Consider the following 14,963-nt stretch of genomic DNA (forward strand, 5'->3'; position numbering starts at 1 on the left):
TGTATTTAGGCATATTGTGTTTGTGGGCTGTTCCCTCCACTACCCTAAGCGGTGGCTAGGGGGTGCACTGTGGACACAGTGTGTGTAAAGGCAAGACAGAGGGGCGTGTGTGTGTGTGTGTGTGGGGGGGGGGATGTATGTGTGTGTGTGTGTCTCAGTAATGTATTCCTGCCTGTGGCTGGGCTGGTCACATGGGGAGAGCAGCCTGTTTAAAACAGCCTCGGCTCTCTCACTCAGAGCAGTGCGAGACACAGAGACAGAGGCACACGTTCTCTCTCTCCCTTTCTCTTTCACGCACGCACACACACATGCTCATGCACTCAGACTGCAACTTTCCTCAATCGGACTGACACAACACACACGCCGGGATAGACACTCCCCTTGCAACAGTGGCGAAGAGGATAAGGAGTGACAGATCAGGAAAAGAGAAATACAGAAAGAGAGGAGGCTTCCAGTGAGTAGCCAATTGATTTTCATATTTTCCTTATTTTGATTTTTGGACTTTGCTCTTCTTCAGCGCTGTCTGACCGGGACCTGACAGGGACTGAGAGAGGGAAAGAGAGTGGGATGGAGGGGGCTGTGTGGAAAAAAGAGGAAAGGTGACATAGCGGAGATGTGGAGCTAGTGCAACATCATGATACCTCTTCATCAATCTGTCCCTCTGTCTGTGCGATCTAATGCCGTTAATTAGTAGCGTGCGCTTGGAATGAGAGGAATGCCATTGCGCGGAGCTTGAGAGGGGTTTGCTTTGGACTATCGTGCTTTGCTGTGTGTATGTGTGTCTGTGGCATGTTTCCCTCTGCATTTGTGTGTTTTGTATGCCGGCTGCATTGTGGTGGTCAGACTGATGTTGAACAGAGTCCCTGTGACACACGCTGCTCAGGCTCGATTAATAGAAACCTATTGACATGCAGATGGCAGGGGATAGAACACAGCACTCTTTTCTAGTGATGTCAGTGTTAAGGAGTCTTGCTATTTCTCTTCTCTCAAACTGTCTGTCTCTGTATCTGTCTGTCCCTCTCTGTACTGACTTACTAACTGTCCTCCTGTCTCTGGCTCTTTCATCGTTCCTTCGAACTTCCCTCCCTGTCCATCTGTGTTACCTGGACTGATATCTTTCTCTGACATACTCTCCCAAACCTTTACTGTCTTTTATTTTCTGAACTTTATTTATCCCTGTCTTATAAGCTCTATGCATTATTTTTTTCATCCAAGTCCTGGCTTTCCGTCTTATTTTCTCCCCCACGCTGGTACATGCAAGTATACATAGTAGATTCCTGACTTGTGTAGAAGCAGCGAGGATCGCAGAGGAGTTGTGAGGAGGAAGGGAGGGGAGGGAGAGGGACAAGAAAGAGAGAGGAATGAACGAGAAAGTGGAAGGATTGGGGGGGTAAGGGGGACATTGAAAAGGCTGACACTGGCTTGGACAATTAGCCCGGGGAGTCTGTCCTGGGGTGCTATTCTGAGAGGGGCTTTGGCCCCTGGGCCCTGGGCGCTGGGTCACGGGATGCCTTGACCCCTCTAGTCGACAGCTAGGCATGGGAGCCATTATCAGGGCCTGATTGATTAGCACTGAGCGGAAATCCCTTTTCTCTTCTCTCCTTGGGAGAAAGAGACGGGGGCTTTTTGTCCTTTTGCTGCTGCTGGTTTAGTATCTGCCTGCCTGATTGTGGAAAGCTCTGGCTTTTTTTTTTTTTTTTTTTACTGTTGTCAGTTATGGAGGTCTGGTCTCTATATATCTTGTCTCTCTGGGCTTGTGTTTTTCCCTCTCACTTTCTTTTTCTAAGGCAACATACAGTATGTGTGTGTGTGTGTGTATGTGTTTCTTGAAGTGGGTACAATATTTATTTAACTAACAAGACAGCCAAGTTGCCCTCTGAGGAAGATGCTGCAAAGATTTGTGGGGAGTCTTTCTAATATCCAGATATCTGAACAGTTTGTGTTTTCACATTAGTTTTGTTACTCTAAATCATTCTCTGAAACCTCTGCGAGTTGTGCACCCGCAGTGGTTGTTAGTGATGCATTAGGTGGCTACCTGGAGGTTGTGGAAACAAAGAGAGTGAAGGTGCCAGGTAGAAAACTAAGTGATAAAACAGACAGGTGAAGGAAATATGATAAAAGACTGGAGTGGTAAGGGAACATACTGTGGGACAGCTTGGGAAATTGAGCTCCTGTCTTCAGCCTACAGTGTTTCTGTTTTACTGTGTCTTCATTGCCATCTGATTTTTCTGTGTTGATGCTCCAGGTCCCATCCCTCGCTAACTCTCGCTACTTTTGCCCCCCTCAACACCCCCCTCCTCAGACTGGGAGTTTAGCGAGGTGTTTAGCCCAGCTCACGGCTGATCAAAGCAGAGTGTGTCAGACTGGGTTTAGCCCAGGCACTCCTAATGGAGCTCCGTTTTCATGCCTAGTTGGTGGTGGAGCGGGAGGGAGAGATGGAAGGTTGGGGGGAGAAGAAGAGGAGGGGGGTGCAAATAGAAGACAGAAAGAGTTCAACGGAGGGAAAGACAGCGAGACAGACGGAGAAAGGGGTACAAATAGGAACGACACAGGCAAACAGATGAGGGCAGACAGGCAGGGAGGGCCTGAGACAGTAATGATTAACAAGCAAAATAGGCAAAAGATGAAGAGAAAAGACAGGCAAAAAAATTACAGACAGGCAAGCGGGAGGAACGACACTTGCTGTCAAAAGCACACAGAGAGGCACAAAGACCTAGACGTGCACATAGAGAGACAGGAAGACAGACTGAGACCAATAAGACTAGCAGTACACGTCTTTCCAACCCTTTTTCTAATGAAAGGACCTAGCACCAACAGGGCATACAGTTTAGGCAAACACAGGATAGCTCCCACATATGGTTTGGTTTTAGACTGGAAGCAACACCAGACGGGAAGAGGCCTGTGTGTTTGTGCATATCTGTGTGTGTTAGATGAAGAGAGAGAGAGAGAGAGAGAGAGAGAGAGAGAGAGAGATAACGGATAAAAGGGAAATTTGTGTTTGTTTGCCTGTGCAGGGTAAGCATCTGTATACGTCTATATGTCTTTGGCCTCCTGTATGTCATAAAGCAGACAGACATGCATGTAATCTGTATATAGATTTTTTTTTTACCAGACTATAAAAAGCCTTTTGGACTATAACCCTGAAATTTGACTTGTAATGTCTTCTTTTTAAGCCATTTTTGGAATAGAAGAGGAAAGTATTACTCGCTATAATAGTAAAAAATAATTTCAAAGTTTTTACCAAAAATGCTAATTTACCAATTACCAGTATTTTATTCTCAAGTATTCCTCTTTATCCCACAATTTATCTTCCTCTTCCTATCTTACTTCTCCTTTTCTCACCTTTTCACTCCCCTTCTTTCCTCACCCTTCCTTTTACCCTCTCAGGCCCACTTACCTTCTCTACACTCCCTTTTTTCTCTCCTCGCCTATCCTATCCCTACCCTGCAATGCTGGTGTTTATGCTTCACAGAAGAAAGGTAAGGTAAAACTAGGATAATATTTCTCCTAACATACTTACTGCCTGGGTAAACATCCTCCGACAGATGTCCGAGCTTGGGCCTGATCAGAGGAGAGCCTGGGGGGGTCGTGAATCTCACTGCTGTAACGTACACAAAGGCTACAAATTGGAAGCCGGTGTGGAGAGGGGTGGAGAGAGGGTTAGGGAGGTACAGAGGTAGAGAGAGTCTGTCACGTTTCTCACCTTAAATACAAAACAGTTTCTGGCAAGTGAAGGTTGGGTTCTGTAGGGCCTTTATAGTAAGAGACAATTTAGAAAGCATTCATGTAATGTTTGCAGGTTTCTTGTTTTTGGCTGGCCCTGTTGGAATCACAATGTGCTGCTAGCTGTTGTTTGTTAGCAAAAGAACTACAACACTCTAACACCACTCGACAATCTTATGTTGTGTGCTTCTGCAGTTCAGCAAGAGTGACAGAGAGGTCATTTGACTATGTGGACATGTCTAACTGATCATATCATATCAGTGACAGTTGTCTGAGTCACATGGTTTTACTGTGATTTATATCTCAATGATTTATGCTTAGAAAGCTACAAGTGGCTCCATAAAAGTAAGGTGGACAAAACTTTGTAGTCTACATCTTTGTTCAATTTCCAACATATTTAATTAGCATGTCATATCTTATACAGCTCATCTAATTTTAAGCTTGTGGCCAAACTTGGTTAAACCTCCTTAAGGTGATAACAGATATCAGCCTAGTCTTTAGCTGGCCCACGGAGAAGGTGAGAGAGAGCATGAAAGTGCGAGGATAGCTGTATTAAGAAGGAAAATACACTTTTGGCTAAGTGTATTTGTGTGAACATGCACACATCACTGACTTCCAACATGTGTCTGTGAAACAAATGGATAGCTTTATAAGCAACAAGCCTATGAACAGGAGAAAAGACATGAGTAAGCCAGTGCTCACAGCTCAGATCCCACGCTTTCTTCTTCTTCACCATCTCTCTCTCTCTCTCTCTATTTCTCTCTCTCTCTATAGTTAGATATGCCCCTTGCTGGCTGCTTTTATCTAAATGCACCTAAGGGTGTGAAAACATGACAAGATTTTGTTAAGATTTGGCCCCAATTAAGCTGCCTCACATGCATTTCAGAGATCTGCATTTTACTACAGTTTCCTCTCTGTTGCCAGATCTGGAAGTTGTGGCTCGGGGGTGACTCTGTGTAATTATTTCGATAATCCAAAAGAACTTGTGCTTTCTTTGTACATTACCACTGCCATAACTCATTACATGTCTTATATGGATAAGGGCCTTAAATTATGCGAAGTTGAAACATTTTCAACCTGTCCGTGGTTGTGAGCTTTTCTGCTTTATGTCAGAAGATACTTTTCTCAACTTGTATTTATTTGTTCTCCTTTGCTGTCTTTTTTGTTCTAGTTGTGTAATTGCCTGTGTCTTTGCTTGTGAATCAGTGTCTGTCTGACTGCCTTTTTGTCTGTCTGTCTGTGTGTGTGTGTGTGTATGCTTGCCTCATCTGCATTTTCATCCTCAGACAGCTCTTCACTCAGCCCCTGTAGCATTCTTGCAGCTCATGCAATGAAAGAGTTTGACTCCTCTAACTTTCTGATCAAAGCAAATGAGGGATGAAAGGAGGGAAATGGATAAACCCTTTTATGAATATGCATCACTCACACCCCCAACTTTCAAATACACACGCACGCACACACACACACACACACATCAATGACTGTACATATGGACAACGCATCTCCATCTGCTCTCATTGTACGGAACTGATGCGCATATAGCCCCCATAGGCGCTGCCATCTTGCGATGGTGACATCATTTGAAACCGGAGTCACTTCCGCTAACCTGTTTTGGTTAACTTAACTTACCGAAAAGAACAGCAAGGATCCTGCAAGTCGGTGTATTTAACAGCAGTACAGCTCCATTGTGTTTGTCTGAGGTTAACGTTCACAGATATGGAAACTTCAATTATTATTATTATTTTAATCACGTTTCCTTCTCGCCGTTGGCCGTTTGGTGTAGTTTGACTCATGTCCCATCTGATAACATGGAGGAGGCGGGCTTTATGAGCTGTACTGCAGCCAGTAAGCAGGGGGCGCTCAAAATGTTTTGGCTTCACTTTTAGGGAGCTGTCATGTTGTCCATCTTTTTATACATGAAAAGATCTATGATACACACACACACACCTCTTCCAACCTTATTTAAAATGTATATCCTCCACAGTTTATGACCGTCCGTGGCACATTAACATTCTGTTAACATACAAATAGACCAATATGTCACATATTAGTATGTTGTAATGTAACACCAAGAGCAAACTATTTATGCATTTGGACAAATAAAGTGCTTACATTGAGCTTTTAGTAAATAACTTCCTCAGACACACTCATACACTGTACACTAAAGTGCATCCTGAGGTTGAGCAGAGTAAATGTACCTCCAGGCTATGGTGCATGCATTGTTGTGGCTCTTCTTAATGTTTGGTGTATCTGGCAGTATCAAATAAAATCAAATCAAATATTCCTGCCATCACCTACTTAATTGAGGGAGAAATGCATGACTGAATGATTGCAAGTTCAAGACAATATTCTAATAACTCTAATAACTCTATTTCTGTTAAGAAAAAGTTTTGTAAGTGGTTCTCCGATCTGTGTCTGTTCATCCATGGCATCTAGTTCTGATCATACTTAAGTTATTTTTCTATTTACTCCAAACTAATTGGAAGAAGAGGATTATTTAAAGCACACAAGCTGGCTGGAAACATGACTTAAGTGGAGACTAACAGCAAAAGTGATTGTGGTCAGATGAGAGGAGCAGGGACAGCAGAAGAACATAGGAGTTTAAATTATGGAACAGAATACTGTTCTTCTGAACGATACCATCAGGCATGATTGGAACTAGTAGGAAGGTGGAGGAAGAGAGGAGGCAATGGAAGGAGTGGATATACCTGGCAGAGGCTGATAGCAAAGATTATTGTGTTCAAATATGGGAGAGGATGGCCAGTAGCAATGGAAGGGCTTGTGGAGGGAAATTAGAGGCAAGACCGGAAAAGATGATAGGCACAAGACAAAGAAAGATGGTGAGCACATGGAAGCCTATAACCATCATGGCCACCAGTTTGTTGAAGTCAGACGAGAGCAAGAGGTACACAGATTAGAGAAAATGTAAGGGGACATATTTGAGAATCTTGAAGCTTTGTAATTCTTAGTTCAGGCGTGACAATGTTCATTGCACAGAAGAAAAATGGTAGAAAAGAGGAGTTGAGAATGGGCAAGAGTAGCAGTTTCAAGGTTACCTCGCTTGTTTATAGCAGAAAATGTGATGAAAGAGATGAAATCATCATCTCCCCAAGGCACACAAGGTGTTTAAAGTGCAGTTACTGGTACAATTTGGGAAACATTTCAGCAAAGTAACCTAAAAGAAATTAGCGAATTGGATTTTTGTTTTCTTCCTTGTGGCTTCTTTTTTCCAGTCGCTGTATCATATTCAAGTCTGCGCTCACACTACATCAGCAGTGGGATGCTGAAACACAGCCAACCTGATTTATTTTCATGTTTACTTCAGGGTTTTTTTTTCAGTTCATATTGAGGCCTGACATCACCACCCCTGTGTGTAGAAAATGGTTACAACTCTGGGATCGAGCCACATTATTAATAATGCACTACGTTAAAAATGAATGAATTTTCCATCAATTGTAAACATTAGAGCTCCCATTTATGTTAATGACAGGCAGATATCTACTCTTTTTTACTTTAGATATACAGTATTTATTTACCTCAGCTAGGGAATATATATAAGCTGTAAAAAGGCTTAGGGCCCTGCCACTAGCGCTGCTGGCTGTCGGTGTGTGTGTGTGTGTGTGTGTGTGTGTGTATGTGTACAGCTGAATGTCCATCTAAATGTCTTTGTGCGCTCCACTGCTATGTGTATGAGTGTGACTCGTTATGTTCATCTCATTCCATGTCCGTCTACATATTTGTTTGTTGCTGTGTATACAAGCTTGACTTAATTCAACATTTTGTTTGTGGGTGTGTGTGCGTGTGTGTGTGTGTGTGTGTGTGTGTGAAAGAGAAAGCGAGAGGGAGCAAGAGAGAGAGATGCAGAAACAAAGAGTAAGAGTGCATCTCTCAGAGCCGGGGGCTTTTAATCTATTAAAGCCTGATCCTTAAACACTAATCAATGCACCCTTTTATATTTCCATTACAGTGCAGAGGGAAAGGGATAAATAAAGCATGACAGTGGAGCTCAGTAGTGGCCTACAACACTGAAAAAAAGAGGATTGAATTTTTTTGATTAAAAAAATTAATAAACAGGTTTAATTTCTTCTTTGGTAACAATTATTTTGATACTCGATTAAATTTATTCCAGTATAGTAGCTGTCGAGCATCATATTATATTTGTATTTTTTCAGATTCATACAAGTCTCTTTCTCAACTGTGCTGCAAGTAGCCACATTAAGTCATTTTAAAATAAATAAAGGGTATATTTTGCTTATCACGACTGAAGTCTATTTTTTGTAATAGGAATTGTTTGCTTGGCTGTAATAACATTGTTCTCACCAAATTAATTGCTGAGATGAGGAAACAAGGTGATGTCACGACAACAAAATGTGGCAGTGCTAGAAACAAGAAATCAGATGATCACATAGGTTGTAAACAAGTAATCAGCTTTATCCAGATGTTTTAAAACTGTTTTATTTGGACATTTGCACACCGCGAATGTAATAATTGCTGCTGTTTGAAACCTTTTAATATACAGTTAATTCCGACCAAGTAATCTGATTAGACAAGAGGCATCCCATGAGTGGTGATATAGGGAACAACATCACTTAGACTTTTCACTCTGTGTATCACAGCCAGGTGTTCTGAATACTGTTAAATAACATTACAGCAGACCATGTATGTCGAGATTGATCAAGCTGGTACCTCTGAATCATACAGCAGACTTATTTCACGAGTTGATAATAAATTAAAACATACAGATACAAGCACATGATAAAAAAAACATGTACACATTGAGTACAGGATAATGTTTAGGTTGCTTGGCATCAGTCAGGCTTCAGTTAAGTTGTGGAACTAGTTAAGTTGGTGGAGCAAAAAATAATAATAATAATTGTTGATTATTACTTTTTACTACTATTTGCCATTTGTGTAACTGTTTTATTAAAGCAATATTACAGTCAAGGTTGTGATGTACTGAATATCAGCACAGCTGTGATTCAGTCGTAGGTACAATGCTGCAGGCCAAGTGCCGAAGATAATTACAGATGTGCTAATATTCAGTACAACATCACAACCTCAAGTGTGATATTGCTTAAATGAAATACTTTCCCCATTGTACTTTTGTTGTCATACCCCATAGAAAGAATAGCCAAGATAATCCAAGATAAATAAGAATCATAGCTGTACAAGATAGATACTCTAAGTGTAAGGAGCCATGTAATGAGTTTTCTACCTTTTTATCACAAAGCTCTTAGAATTCAGCCAAAAGCAGCGAACATGTGACTTCTACAAATGGGACCATCTTATCTGTGTCTCTCCAATTAAAAGGTTGATGAAAGTGTATGCTTGACAAAAAAAACAACCTTCATTTGGTCAGATAATTGCCTCTACTTGCATAAGCATCTGTGCTTTTTGTGCTGCATGCTCTATTAGCAGGCTCATGTCATTGGCCTCCCACTACTCTTTTTCTTCCTTAAATGTAGTGTCTTTGCTTGCAGTATTGCATCATGTATTCCCTTTAGACCGTGTTTAACTGGTGATATATGCACTGTAGCATTCAGCTGTCAGGCGAGAACACATTCATGCTATGCAGCCAACAATGTGTGCTCCCGTTTTAGGCATGATTTACAGCAATTGACTCCAGTGCCCCCCCCCCCCTTCTCATTTAAACCAACTAAACTGACAGTATTTGCCTCTTCTCAGAGCACACTTTATTAGCTATGTCTGCTTGTGTACACGTCCCTCAACCCCAATTAATTTAGTGTACTTAAGTGGCAGATTTGCATTAGACTGTGCTAGCCTTTGGAGTATACTTTATTAGTGTTGTCTGGGTAACCCACACCAACATCCCCCACCCCTTTCCCCTGCCATTCCGCCTGTCCCCTCCGCTCCAACATACACATGCACACATTTATTCTGTTGTACTTAACCAACCGTATTTCCTTTGCAGGAGTGTATGTGTGTGTTTTTCTGCTTCACTGTGGTAGTTTATTAGCGATGTCTACTTTGATAGTTAGTGTGCACGCTTGATTATGGCTGAAAGGGAGTGGGCCGGGCTCTGGGCCGGAGGAAGTCTGCCTAATGATATTAACAACATCCTTTATTGGCTAGCTACTGCAGGGAGAGGGTAGGAGAGGAGTGAAGAGGAGAAAAGGAGGGGGGAGGAATCGAGTGAAAGAGCTGGGTGTTAGAAAGAAAAAGGAAAATTAAGGAGAAAAAATTTAGGGTGAATGAAAGAGACAGTATGTGGAGGGCAGGGGGTTACCGCGTCTGGGGATTTAGTGAGAATTAAAAATAAGGAGGAGGTCGATAGACAGGAGGAAGTGAGGAAATAAATAGAGCAAAATTATAAGAGAGGGGTAATCTCTACACAAGAGACCCTGACCCAATACTACACTGGTAGATACTCGCTTTCCATCTGGATATAATATACAGAACTGTTTGTCTTTCTGTGCCCCCATAATAGAAACTTAGCAATCATTACACAAATTGCCTTGCAAAACTTACTGGCTCCATCATGGGTCCACTGGAGTATTAGCAGTGTGCAATTAATAGTTAAGCTTCTATCTTTAAAAACAAAAAAAATGTTGTGATGCTTATTTCAGTCAAGTTTAAGATTGCTTAAAGTAATAGTGATGGATGGAAAAGGTGGAAATTATTTGGGTTTACAGGACATTGACGGTAAGCTAAGCAGACTCTGGGGCCAAAAAACTAACAAGATAGTTTGCATCCAGGCACTGTATAGAAATTAAACAAAATTACAAACAGAAGTGCTATGCAACCATCAATACAACATGCAAAAGTTGGTGGTTCTGCACAATTTAAGGAAACTTTTTCTAGTTTTCAGTGACATACAAAAGTCAAACCGAAAGGGCCAAAAGCTCTTGGATTATAGAAGTTGAGTAGAGACAGCTGTTACTGAACCTGACAACTGTCTGAGAATAGGAACAGCTATGAGTTGAATGTTGTAGGGAGAAGAGACGTTTTTTTTGCACCGGTAATTGCAAGTTTCATTGTTAACATTTTAGCATCATAAACATCTTAATTACCTAGATCTATGATCTAAATTTTGTTGGGTTGTGTCTAATTTTAATGTTTCCAGCGATGTTTAGACCCAGAAATCCACAATTCTTATTTAAGGTAACAATGTGTTTCATTTTGTCTTTCTAGGAAAACATGGGAAATCCCATATAAAATATCTGAGAGTAAAGAGGGAAGATGGCAAACTGTCAGTGTGAGCTAACATTACTTACTTTATTAAAATGACATTGTGAATGAACAAGAGCATACATGGCGTAGAAGAAGTACACATCAACCTCTATGATCTCATGCAATCTTTTCTTATTGATCTGAATGCAAAAACCCCAAGAAAAAAATACATACTAAGCATTTAACACTAAGGTCTGCAACTTCTATTGGTTGGGAATTGTTTCAGTGAAATATTTTGTCACATCTGTGCGTTTTGCTCAAGAACCCATGCATAAACATAATCAACATTTTTAAAGATTTGTTTTTTTACTCCTTCATGTATCTGACTTTACACAGAAGGGCGTCATTATGAAAGAAGATGCATCATCTACACCCTGGCTGTGGCCTACTACATACTAACTATTTAATGATAACATGCCTAGAAAAAGATAGAGGTTCATGTTTGAGAGGTAACATGAGCCTCTTTGGATAATAATTTATTTACTTAACTCTGTTGGCACCTTCAGAGAGCAAGAAACTTTAAAGAAGGTGGTCAAAGGAAGCCTGCTTTGTTATATTTGTCTAAGTTTCTAAGTTCTATTTACATCCCAACAGCAATCTCTGGCTTCTCTGAAGTTGCCTACCCCAGCTTTTAATGTAAACAGTATTTGTTTTGCTTAATCAGCACTTCAATTATATTCATGATTCTCCCCTTGCTCATGGATGGAAGAACAATTCGATTTTTTTTCTTTGTCACTGCAGTTTTATGGAAAAGTAAAAACATTCGTTGCACAGTTTTATTCTGTTTTTGACAAAACCATGCATGAAACCACATATGTTCTACCCTATCTAGCACGGCCAACACTCACATAAATACAAAACAGAACTGTCACACATACAGGTTTCCACTCACGCACAAACACTCACACACAGACAGCAACTGACAGTGCGTTGATTGTTAAGCAGCACCAATCCTGATCTCCTACTAACACCCAGTGAAAGCTGTCACCTTGAGAAGCCTTGCTCTACACCAAAAAATGTCAAGGTTGGCAATTTCCTCTATTTACCTTGGCGAGGTGCCTAAGATCCCAAACTCCTCCCAGATGTGTGTGTGTTTGTGTTTGTGTGTGTGAGTGTCTGTGATTGTGTTCAGGCATGTTTATTTGTCTGTTTGCGGGCATGTTGGTCTCTGTATGCGCGTGTGCCTGAGTGTTTTTGTGTCTGTGGAGCAATGTGGCGTTTTTGTTTGTCTGTCTCAGTTCCCCTGGTTGTGTTTGTGTGTGTGTGTGTCTTTGTGTGTGTGTGTATGTGTGTGCGTGTCTGTGTGTGTGTGTGTGTGTGTGTGTTTGTGTGTGAACTAGACAGAGATAGATAAATAAACTCATTCTCATGCACTGTGTCTCTCTGTTAGCAGTGTCAGCATCTCTCTGCACCTGTGGCTAAGGAGACATATCAAACACACACAGTCAACAGTCACCCTGCTAGCACAGACTCACACATTAAATGTAGCACAGCACACTAACAAATGTATATGTACGCATGGATGCAAGTTTTATGCAGTGATAACATTTAAAAAATCCACACATATTCTATTTGCAAACATATGTTACATATGTTACATGTCGACATGTGGTGTCACTGACAATGACACATACAGACAGACCAACACACACATGTAAGTTCACACACTGTTTCGTACGCACACTAGTCTATCCGAGTTAAGATATCGTCCAGTCTTTAAAAGTAGAATGCCCTTAAATACTGGAAATTACTTCAGCTTCTGTCAGTGGTGGTGGTTTAAGTGGTTTAATTACAAGCACCGTATGGTATATGTTTTACTGTGTGTTGCCTTGTTTTGGCCAGTGTAAGGGTTCATATGTAGTGCTTTACATACCTTCACAGCTTAAAGGAAATACTCTTCATCATATGAAATTTGGAATGCTTTTACATTTATTACACTTATAGCATCAAATAAAATCACCTTAAAGGTCATTTTAGAGGAGTAGATATCCCACATCTATGTCCTCCAGCAAACCAACATTATCAATATAAAAACAACGCTGGCAAAAACAAAACTGGACAGAGCATATAAATTGGCTGCCTGAAGCACCACAGTTCTACGGCCAACAAATTGATGCCTGGTGGATAAAAAGCGTGGTCCAAACACCAGCTGAACACACCATCTGTTTCTCTGCGATCCTACTCATTAGGGATATGTATTTTAATTTATTTTTATTTCCCTTGTCATTATCTGCAATGCTTTCTTCCTACTATTTCCTGCCATATTGGTACATTTGTCATTTCATTTCCGTTATGGATTGCAGTTTTATTAAAAGCTTACCATCTTATTGTTACAGCTTATTTTGAGGTGAGACTTTTTTTTTTTTTATAAAACATTTTGTTGACTCCCTCAAGTGTTGGTGATTGCTTCCTCTCTGCTTCTGTCTTCCTTTTTTAAAAATACTGAAGCCTCTTGTTAAAGCACGTTTTAGGCAAATTTGTAAAATTGACACACAATATGCATAGTTTAAGCATGTTTTTATTATCTTCACTAAATACAAAATGCAACAAAATTATGTCCAACCACCTTCAGGTGATTTTTGCCACTGCTGTGTTCATTATGTTTTTCCAGAGAAGCCACATTTGAAAACCAATGGACCCATCAGCTGAAAGCTGCAGTCATGCTAGCCTTCTGCCACCTCCCCCTCCAGATGCAACCTTTACATGCTCCATCTGTGGCTCCATGATCGCTCCCAACTGCCTCCTGCAGTGGTGCCATTACTGTCGGGCACAACCAAAATGAGTCTCATCTACAGAAATTTTAGTAAAATTGTCTTCGTTGATGAGAAACCTGTATCTTTCTATGCATTTGTAAGAAATGTCTTTTCTTGCAATCTTACATTTTGGCTTTCAGATATTTAACTGAACTTGAGCCAATTAGGATAATTGAAATTCATAAACAACCTATCACTATAAGGATGAACGCTGCTTTAAAAAAACATTTGACTTGAGTCATATGTGACAGTGTTTGCACTCTTTGTAAGTACGCATGGTCTTGTGTTAAATATGAGCATATAGTCTGTATGTGTTTTTTGAGAAGGAGAACGGGCATGCTAGAATGTCTATGCACATGCACATGTGAGCAGTGGATTAGATTTCACTGTAAAGGCATGTTGAACAGTCAGTTAATTTCCTGCCACACGTTCAGCTTCCCTCCCCATGACAAATTCCTCAATTTCCTCACAACACATTCCTGATGCATTATTGGTCATGGACATTATATGGTCCCACATATTCTGTCTCTCTGAGTCTGGGAAGTATCGAATTGCTAGTGTGTATATATGAGCAAGTAAAAAGGAAAGAAAGAACAAGTGAAAGAAAGAGCAATGTGTGAGCCAACAATGTTTTATCTCTATAGTTGGAAAGGATACAGTGTATACTATATAGTCTTCAAAGAAGTAGGAATACTGGAATGCTTTTTTGATTATATGGCATTACATTGCATATATTTAGATATGGAAGGAAATATGAAAGGGTATCCTGCAAAATTGAGTCTTTTTTGTCATGTTTACAATGGTACTATGCATTGACACTGTCAGTCCATACTTGCAGCATTGTGGGTCTGATGCACTCATAAAAAAATATGTCATGTCATATCCAATCTCAGCCAATCAAAACAGATACTTGATGCCATGAAGTAGCAGTAAAACATTCATCAGACCTTTATCCATAAGCATAAACTAAAATGAGCTTTCAAACCAGAGGGAGAATGTTGTCTGTGAAGAGTAAGTGAATGTCTGTCGTGGCAGTGGGGGAACTGACGTGGCTTGAGGCGTCCATATTGTTGAGGAAAGTTAAGGAGGTTTAGCTCGAGTGTGAAATCCATATTGAAGCCCTTTGGTTATGCTCGACTTGGCAAATTACGTGTCTTCTGTGTGACCGTGTGGGTGTGTTTTCACATCTGTCAATCTCTCTGTGTGTGTATGCACATGCACATGCCTGCATTCATGCTTCCTTTATGTGTTATACTATAGAATATATGTCTCTGTGCATTGGCATGAGTGGTATTG

At 40.7% G+C, this 14,963-nt stretch overlaps 1 protein-coding gene across 2 annotated transcripts in view; it reads left to right on the forward strand.

Moving 5' to 3' along the window:
* The first annotated feature begins 253 nt into the window (after positions 1-253).
* Positions 254-14,963, forward strand: part of cntfr (ciliary neurotrophic factor receptor) — a 220,682-nt gene continuing 205,972 nt past the window's right edge. Inside the window, exon 1 of one of the 2 annotated variants that reach the window (XM_069677259.1) lies at positions 254-454. The gene's annotated coding sequence lies outside the window, so the exon portion shown is untranslated. Of the gene's footprint in view, positions 455-3,418; positions 3,480-14,963 lie in introns of those variants that run through there. The other variant, XM_069677260.1, reaches the window with a different exon arrangement.

This window comes from Semicossyphus pulcher, unplaced genomic scaffold (assembly GCF_022749685.1).
Source record: "Semicossyphus pulcher isolate SPU_LCO1_2020_fin unplaced genomic scaffold, fSemPul1.0.p SCAF_28, whole genome shotgun sequence".
In the NCBI taxonomy this organism is placed as follows: domain Eukaryota; kingdom Metazoa; phylum Chordata; class Actinopteri; order Labriformes; family Labridae; genus Semicossyphus; species Semicossyphus pulcher.